General features: G+C 50.2%; 1 protein-coding gene across 7 annotated transcripts in view; it reads left to right on the plus strand.

The window, feature by feature from the left end:
* Nucleotides 1-240: 240 nt before the first annotated feature.
* Myo18a (myosin XVIIIA) overlaps nucleotides 241-8,803 on the plus strand; it is a 106,685-nt gene continuing 98,122 nt past the window's right edge. For all 7 annotated transcript variants that reach the window (XM_029484093.1, XM_029484095.1, XM_029484098.1 and 4 more), the window contains exon 1: nucleotides 241-334. The gene's annotated coding sequence lies outside the window, so the exon portion shown is untranslated. The remainder of the gene's footprint in view (nucleotides 335-8,803) is intronic.

Below are 8,803 nucleotides of genomic sequence, written 5' to 3' on the forward strand. Positions count from 1 at the left end.
CATGCCCCGCAGTCTCCAGCGGCTAGCGCGGACAAAATCTCCAGGCATGGCCTCTGGGACACGGCCGCGGGGTCCTTGGAGTCCATTGCGGACAGTGTTTGGGCAGCGCTGGGCTCCAGCTTGGCCCGAGGCTGGCGGCGCGCCTGGGCATCAGACCGGCGGGCGTCTATACCGCCAGCCGCCAGCAGGGGGCAGCCTTCGGTTCGCTCGGCTCGCGCGGGCGCGGGGGGGCGGCGCTGCGCCGCGCGGTGCTGCGCTCCAGCCGGGACCCGGCCCGGGCCGCTGGATGCCGCGTCTCCGCTCCTGCTGCCTGCCGGGCGGGCTCCGGCGGCCGGTGAGTGCGGGGCGGCCCCGCGGTGGTGAACCGGGCCCGGGAGGGTGGCGTGATGAGTTCGGGCCGGCCGGCGGGGCCCACGGGCTCCTGCTCCTCCCCTGTCCCCTGGAAACGGCGGCCCGGACTCCAGGCTCTGTCCCTGGCGGCGCCGCGGGGCTGGACAGCCCGGGTGGGGGCCGATCCGGAGCGGCGGGCAGGGAAAGCGCGGGGCCCTTGCTGGCAGGCTGGGCGCCGGCGGCGGGATAGGGTGGCCTTCGGCTTGGGAGGGCTGAAGGTTTAGAGGACCCAGGTGGCCCAGAGCTGCGGGATGGGGGCTGCAGCCTCGGGACTGGGTCCGGGGGCATCCCGGGGCTAGGCCCGAGACCCCCCAAATGAAGCGAGCGAGGTGAGGCACTAAGGAAGACAGTGAGGAAAGCGAGCACCTCCGCCGAGTCCTTTATCCCTGCCAGCGGCCTTCACCCTTTCACTGCCAGGCCGACAGCGGACTCCTCTCAAAGGAGCAGCTGCTAGACAGCTGGCAAAACAATGGAGACCCTGCTTCCCGGGCCCCCTGGTCTTGGGACAGATGATTGGAGGGTGGGCGAATGTCAGGCTAGGGGATTTAGCAGCGTAGGCTGCCCGGAGTAAATGGTTGCCCACTTCACCTTTCCCTGCAGGGGGTGGGGTGTGTGTGGGAAGGTAGGGCAGTCTGCCCCAGGCTTCTGGGAGAGACGCCCCGCCCTGCGAACCTGCCGTGCCAGTTGTTTCGCCAATGGAAGGGGAGGTGGCAGGGTCAGGTGCCCCCGCCCCTCCCTGTACTAGAGGCACGCAGGTTGGTACTCAGCATGGCCCAAGGAGTGGGGTCACACTCCTGGAAGAGATAAGGCCTGCAGGGACACCCCCACAGGTTGGGGCTTTGTTGTGGGGGTGTCGCCCTGTGACAAGGCACATGTGTCTACTGATTAGCCGGAAAGGCAGCTGCCAGGATGAGCTAGAGGAGGCTGGAGGTGGGAAGGGAGGCCAGCCAACTTGGTCTTGTACTTATTTTGCCTGGTCTTTTAGCCCACGAGGCATGTGTTTGTCAGCCTCGTAGTGTGCGGGGACTGCAGGAAGGTAGTTCCTGAAGCTGGTTCCCTTGTCTAGGGCCTTCCTGCCCTCAAGTAGTTCAACAAATGATAGAATCAGGGTCCTTCTCCTTCTCCCGTCATCTTGCTAATGCTCTGGGCTTGTTTGCATAGACTGCGTTTGCCTCTCTGTGTCCCTGACATAACTGTGGCTGAGGAGGCCCTGAAAGTGCTCCTCTGGTTGTTGAGTGAATACCCTGGGGGCATATTGGAAAGAAGGAAAAGTTCACCCCAGGACCAGGATGCGGGCATGGCCACCCTAGCAGGATGATGAGTCTAGTGGATGCTGATTCAGGCTGCCTTGGCTTATGCTCACCAAATCTGGAGCCTTTTTTTGAGCAGGTTGGTGTTCTGTTGCCATGGCAATAGGCCTGGCTAAACCCGGCTCCCACCCTTTCTGGTTCTAGGGCTACTTTCTATTTGGGGATGTTGAAAGTTGCTCTCCTGAGGTCTCTAGCTTCCTGACAGGCCTCGTTGTCTCTTTGTCACAAAGACTGTCCACCTCCTCAGCTTCCTCTCCATCCTTTTGTGATGAGGCTTTCCAAGGAAGGATCTTCCTGGTTGTTGGACAAGAAGACTTGGTTGGTTATATATAGTCTTGGGTGGAGGTGTGCTTGGCTATTTGGAATTGAGGATACTTGGAGTGGGGCCTCAGTTCCAGGAAAACAATGGCTTTGGAATGAGCTGTTGTGTTGTAAGCTTAGGGAACCAGGAAAGGTTGCTGGTGGTGGTAGTGTGGGGGGTGGGGGGGTGGGGGAGGGGATAGGAAGGGTCACAGGCTATAGACACTTCCTTTGAGAGCTTGGACTTTGGCTGGTTGACTACAGGATACGGCGTCTCATTTGTTTGCCCTCTCCTGGCCTGGCTCAGGTCCCAGGTCGTGTGTCTGAAGGCCTCCTTCTCAGAAGCCCTCATCGTATGGATGGTGCCCTTCCTGACTCCAGGATGATCTGGGCCAGATCCCCTTTAACAGCTGAGGGGGGCATGTGTCTTAGAAATTTGGGCCCAAAAGTCTAGGGTTCTCCAGCAGCAGGTCTGAAGGTGAACTGGGTAGGGCAGAGTTGAGTTTATGTGAAAGGGGGAATACACCCTGCTGGGGTGGAGCAGGGAGGGGCTGGGACTCCGGAAGTCTCCATCCAGACTTAATGTGCCAAAGGAGTTCAGGGCAGCAGGGCCATCCTTACTCCTTCAAACCACAAGTCTGTCCCCAAGCCCTGGAGTGGACACTACAGCCTAGAAGCAGAGTATCAGTGTAAGTGAGCCCTCCTGTGGAGGGCAAAGCCAAGGGCTGGGGATCCCCTGCATCTCGATGGACAGGTTCTCACAGGACTCAGGACCTGCTGAGTGAAGTCTTAAAAGTTGGGCTTTGGGTTAGGTCCTGGGCTCTTTAAAATCTGTACGCCCTTTCCTCTCCCCGTCATCATTTTCTTTCCCCAAACTGGCTCTACTGAGGCCTTTTATTTTTATTTTTAAAGCGTTTTCAGAGATAGCCAGAATTAGAGGGTACAGGAAGTGTGGTGGCAGAGTGGGTGTTCTCCACTTGTCCCCTTGCTTCATCTTTGTAGATGTAGGAATTGTGTGACTTGTATAACCCCATCCACATTCCCTTGACATGTCTGTTTCAATAATTGGAGTTTTGGATGATTTTATAGGGCTTGAGGGTGAGTTTCTCTTTGCCAGGTCTTTCAACACTTCTACTGCTCTGATTAGTGTGTGTGTGTGTGTGTGTGTGTGTGTGTGTGTACAATTTATTTTCTGGTATTCAGAGAGATGTTGGTGTTGGGTTCAAGGTCACACAGCAAGTCTGAGGCAGAGAGGGCTTTGAACCTGAATTTTGTGGTAAAGCAGAATTTCTTTCAGGGAGAGGTTTGGGGCCAGTTCTGTGCTGTCAAGCCCCTTAAGATTTACTGTTGGAAGACCCTGGGTCTTAAGAGGAGATGCCACTAGCTCAAGGTCACACAGAAGGGGTGGGTGGCCTGCAGAGCAGTAGCAGGGCTGAGCTGCGGGCTGGGCTGCAGGCAGGAGGCGCTGGAGGCTGAGGTGACACTTGGCAAGGGAGGGCTGGGCCTTGGGCATTCTCCCGCCCTGTCCTCCCCAGCCCGCAGCTTTCAGCTTGCCGTGGGTGGGAGTGGGTTCCGCAGCAGCTGGAGAGCTAGCTGCAGATGCTGCTGTGCCGGCCGGCTGGCGAGGAAACACCGAGGGCCGCGGGGCTACTGGGCTGCTCTGGGCGAGCCGGCTGATGTCATGTGAGAAGCCTGCACACCTGGAGCCCAGATAAGCTCCGTGTGACCTGACAGTGAGTCACGCGGCGCTGCGGAGCTCAGCAGAACCGACGGGCGCGGCGGGCGCGGGCCAGGTCAGCCTGTGCGACCCCGCATGGCGCTGCGCCATAGCGTGCAGGCCTAGGAGAGGGGCGGTGGACTGGAGGGAACCACAGCTCCGGAGGTCAGAGGCCAAAGGAAAGAGGCCGGGCCCCTCTGGAAGGCATTTCCTTTGTATTTATTTATGAGTGTGGGGTGGCGTGGGGGCTGGGGAACTGACCTAAGGATCAATCCATGGCAGCCAAGTCAGAGCCCCCAGTTTGGGGAGGCTAATGCTATGTAGTTTCCATTTCCTGGAGTTTCTGCTTTGCCTGGGGCAGGATGTCTCGTTTAACTCCGTCCCAAAACTGCGGAAGTCACTGAAAGTTTTTGAAGACAAGAAGGCAAGCCTTATACTGGTCATGGCAAATCCTATTTACTGCTCTGATAATGATGGATTGCTCACTACCTGGTCAAGACTCTCTTTTTCACTTTTTGAAATGGACGTTCATCCCACCTCTGACTCTAGAGTCGGACCTTTTGTTTTGTTTTTGGTGCACGGGCTGGCATTCAAACCCAGGCTTATCACAGGTGCCAGCCAAACCCTTTACAGCTATACAGCTAGCTCTGCAGAACTTTTAAAGACTTGTTATATGGTTATGTAGAGAGGGTTAAATGTTACATTAAAATATAATTTAACATACATATATTTTTTTAAAGATTTATTTATTTATTATATGTAAGTACACTGTAGTTATCTCCAGACACTCCAGAAGAGGGCATCAGATCTTGTTACAGATGGTTGTGAGCCACCATATGGTTTCTGGGATTTGAACTCCGGACCTTCGGAAGAGCAGTCGGGTGCTCTTACCCACTGAGCCATCTCACCAGCCCAACATACAGATTTTTATGTTTTCTGTAGAAAAATCCCATTCCACTCATTTTCTCACCCACACTTGGACACCCCCCCCCTACTAGCTGATTATTGACATTGTAAAAATTTATAACATGGTCCAGAAAAATGGCCTTGCTGCCAAGCCTGATGAACTGAGTTCAATTCCTGGAACCTGCATGGTAGAAGGAGAGAACTGACTCCCATTAGCTCTCCCCTTATGTCCACAGTGGTTCTGTGGGGCATGTACGTATATACACACAGAAATAAAATGTAATAATTGAAAGCATATATATATATATATATATATATATATATATATATATACATATGTATATATATATATATGTGTGTGTATCACAAATCTTTCGACTTCTAAAATCTGTATCACTTCCTCAAAACATATATTCCCCTGTGAATATGCAAATTAAGTATTAATATAAATGTGTATATTCAGATACACATACATATATTAAAATTTTTTTGTACCATGGGCTTGGGGAGATAGCTCAGTAGTTAAGAGCACTGGGTACTCTTCCAGGGGACCTGAGTTCAGTTCTTTTCATTCACATGGTGATTCATAACCTGTAACTCCATTTCTAGGGGATTGAATGCCTTTGTAGGCACCGGGCATGCTAGCAGTGCCTACAGGTACACACAAACAAAACACTTATGCACATGAGGAAAAAAACAATATATACTATCTCACAAGTTGCCTTTAAAAAAAATTTAACAGAGCCGGGCGGTGGTGGCGCATACCTTTAATCCCAGCACTCGGGAGGCAGAGACAGGCAGATTTCTGAGTTCGAGGCCAGCCTGGTCTACAGAGTGAGTTCCAGGACAGCCAGGACTACACAGAGAAACCCTGTCTCCAAAAGCCAAAAACAAACAAACAAACAAAAATTTAACAGTATAGAATTTTTCTAGTCAGTACACAAATGTACCCCTCTCCCACTTCCAGCCTGGAGAATTGAATCTAGGACCTTGTGTATGCTAGACAAGCACTCTAATGCTAAGCTAGACCCATAGCCCCTTCCTCCTCCTCTTCCTCCTCCTCCTTCTCCTTCTTTGTTTGTTTTTTTAGACAGGGTTTCTCTGTGTAGCTCTGGCTGTCCTGGAACTCACTTTGTAGACCAGGCTGGCCACGAACTCAGAAATCCACCTACCTCTGCCTCCCAAATGCTGGGATTAAAGGTGTGTGCCACCACCGCCCGGCCCTACCTCGTTCTTCTTAATAACTTCCTAGTTACTTTATAATTTAGCAATTTCCCCAGTGATTTGTGTTTATAGATTTGCTGTTATAAATAAAGCCACAAGAGATTAGTTATGTTCATCGTGTGGACTGTCTATAGATGACTCATGGTGGAGTTGACCACGCAAGGGCTGGAGAGGTGGCTCTGTGGTTAAGAGCGCTTGCTGCTCTTCTAGGAGACCTAAGTTCAATTCTGTGCAGCTCATAACCACTGTAACAACAGTTCCAAGGGATCAGCCACCCTTTTCTGTCTTCTTTATGTACCCACACATACATGCTGTTACTCAAGTAAGTGCACATATGCACATAAAATTGAAAAAAAATCCAAAAAAAAATGGACTGGTCAAAAAAATATGTATATAAGTAATCCCATAGAGGCCACCCATTCACTCTACTGGAACCTTATGCCAAGGCTCACTCACAGTATGTGTACTAAAGTTACATGATCCAGGCCTTAGCATGGCTCCTGTGCAAAGGTAAAATACTAGTTCATGAAGCAGTTCCTGTTTCTATAATAGACGTGGCCTGGCCTTTTTGATACTCAAAAAGAAAGACATGGGGTCAGTGAGATGACCCAGCAGGCAAAGGCACTTGCCTCCAAGATTGGGACCTGAGTTCTGAGTGTGATCCCTTGAGCATACCTAGCAGAAAGAGAGAAAAAAATGGCTCCTGTAAGTTGTCCTCTGACGTCCACCTGTGCACACCAGCTCCTGCACCCAGAATAAATGAATGTCATTTATTTACAGTTTTACAAAAAGAAATTGTATGACTTTGTACTTTAATCAACATAGATAAGAGCCTCTGTTTCCCATGCCCTAATGGATGTTGCTCTTATTAAACTACTATGTAAAAAAAAAAAAAAAAAACTATGTGCCTGCATCACATGCCTGTGACTATTATAAAAGCTGAGTTGCTCTTCTTGTTGGCTGTTTGTGTTTCTGCATCTGTGAATTTCCTGTCAACATTCTTAGCAGTAGCTGTGGAGGGCTGTGGACTCCAGCCAGTAGATCCATCTGGTCAGGGGCTCACTGGCTCACCTTCACGCCTTTGGGCTTTACTGCCCATATGCAGAGGTCTAAAGCCCAGCTATGATAACTGGTGGTGCACGCCTTTGATCCCAGCACCAAGGAGTCAGTGGCAGGCAGATCTCTGAGTTTGAGGTCTTCCTGGTCTACAGAGCAAGTTTCAGGATAGCCAGGGCTACACAGAGAAACCAAAAAACCAAACAACAACAACAATCAAAAACAAAACAAAAGAGAAAACAACAAAGGTCTAGACTTCATTTAGTCACATTGTGCTGGCTTGCACTAACCTTCAATATTAGTTGAATGGCAAAGGTTATGCCTTTAGAGGTGGAAGCAGCAGGCGGACCTCTTGTTCAAGGTCACCCGTTGGCTACTTGTTACATTTGAAGCTAGCATGGTAACAAAGGGCTACCTGTCCCTTCAAGAACAACAACAGAAAGAAAATTCTATACATCATATATGCTACAGGACTTGGAACTGCCCATACAAATAGCTTTAATTTACTTTGGGAATATGTCAAATATATACTCACTTGCATATAATTAATTAGAAAATATGAGTGTATTCGAGGTGCGAGTGTCTGTATTTGGGGGAAATGCATGCTATGACACAGGTGGAGGTTGGAGAACCACTTTGTGGGTTCTGTGGATAATTCAAGTCACTGGCTTGGGTTTCAGATGACCAATACCTTCCGCTGCTGCACTACTGAGGCAGCCCTTTGTGACCGTCTCGAGAGCTGTTGTGTGGCTGGGTGTTGTAAGAACATCTCCATGTGCATGTAATCTGTCAGGTGCCATCTGTACTCTGGCTTCCCACTCCCTTTGTGGTAGGTGCTATCATTGTCCACTCACTCGGCCATATTTATTTTATATATGTGGGTAAAACTGTCACTGTCTTCAGACACAGCAGAAGACCGCATCAGATCCCTTTATAGATGGTTGTGAGCCACCATGTGGTTGCTGGGATTTGAACTTAGGACCTTCAGAAGAGCAATCAGAGCTCTTCACCACTGAGCCATCTCTCCAGCCCCTGTTTGTCACCTTCTTAACCCTTGTCCATCTATGAAATTATATAAGAAGATTGACATGTCCCCATGCTCAAGGAAACTTAAAGGGCTCAGCATGCTCCACTCAGTCCTGTAGCTTATAGTTACTAGCTAGAATTTGACACTTGTTTACAGTTGCTTGGGTTTTTTGTTCTTGTTTTTGTTTTTGTTTTTTTGAGACAGGGTCTCACTGTTTAGCTCTGGCTGTTCTGGAACTCGTTCTGTAGACCGAGGCTGGTCTGGAATTTAAAGGTCCACCTTCTTCTGCCTCCCAAGTACTGGGATCCATGGTGTGTATCACTATGCCCAGCAGTTAGTTTTCTCTCTCCTTCTCTTCTCCCTCCTCCTCCTCCTCCTCCTCCTCCTCCTTCTTCTTCTTCTCTCTCTCTCTCTCTCTAGTAAATATTTAAGCTCAAGCAAATGCACTGATCGTCCAGCACGCACACCATCTGATAACAACCGACAAATGTGTAAGTTTGTCAGCTCAGACCTCTCTGAATACGCATGGCTCGATCATCACTACAGAAAGTCCCTTCATGCCCTTGCCCTTTCTCACACATTCCTGACCGTTAGTCCCCAGGGATAACCATTGCTCTGGCTTTTCTCACCATAGATTAGTTTGCCTGCAATAAGTAGAATCATATAACCAGGTATAGTGGTAAATGCCTATAATTCCAGCACTCAGGTGGATCAGAGCCATCCTCTGCTACATAGTGAGTTCAAGTCCAGCCTGGTTACATGAGACCCTAACTTGAAAAAGGAAAAATTAGCCGGGCATGGTGGCGCACGCCTTTAATCCCAGCACTCGGGAGGCAGAGGCAGGCGGATTTCTGAGTTCGAGGCCAACCTGGT

This window comes from Mus caroli, chromosome 11 (assembly GCF_900094665.2).
Source record: "Mus caroli chromosome 11, CAROLI_EIJ_v1.1, whole genome shotgun sequence".
In the NCBI taxonomy this organism is placed as follows: Eukaryota; Metazoa; Chordata; class Mammalia; order Rodentia; family Muridae; genus Mus; species Mus caroli.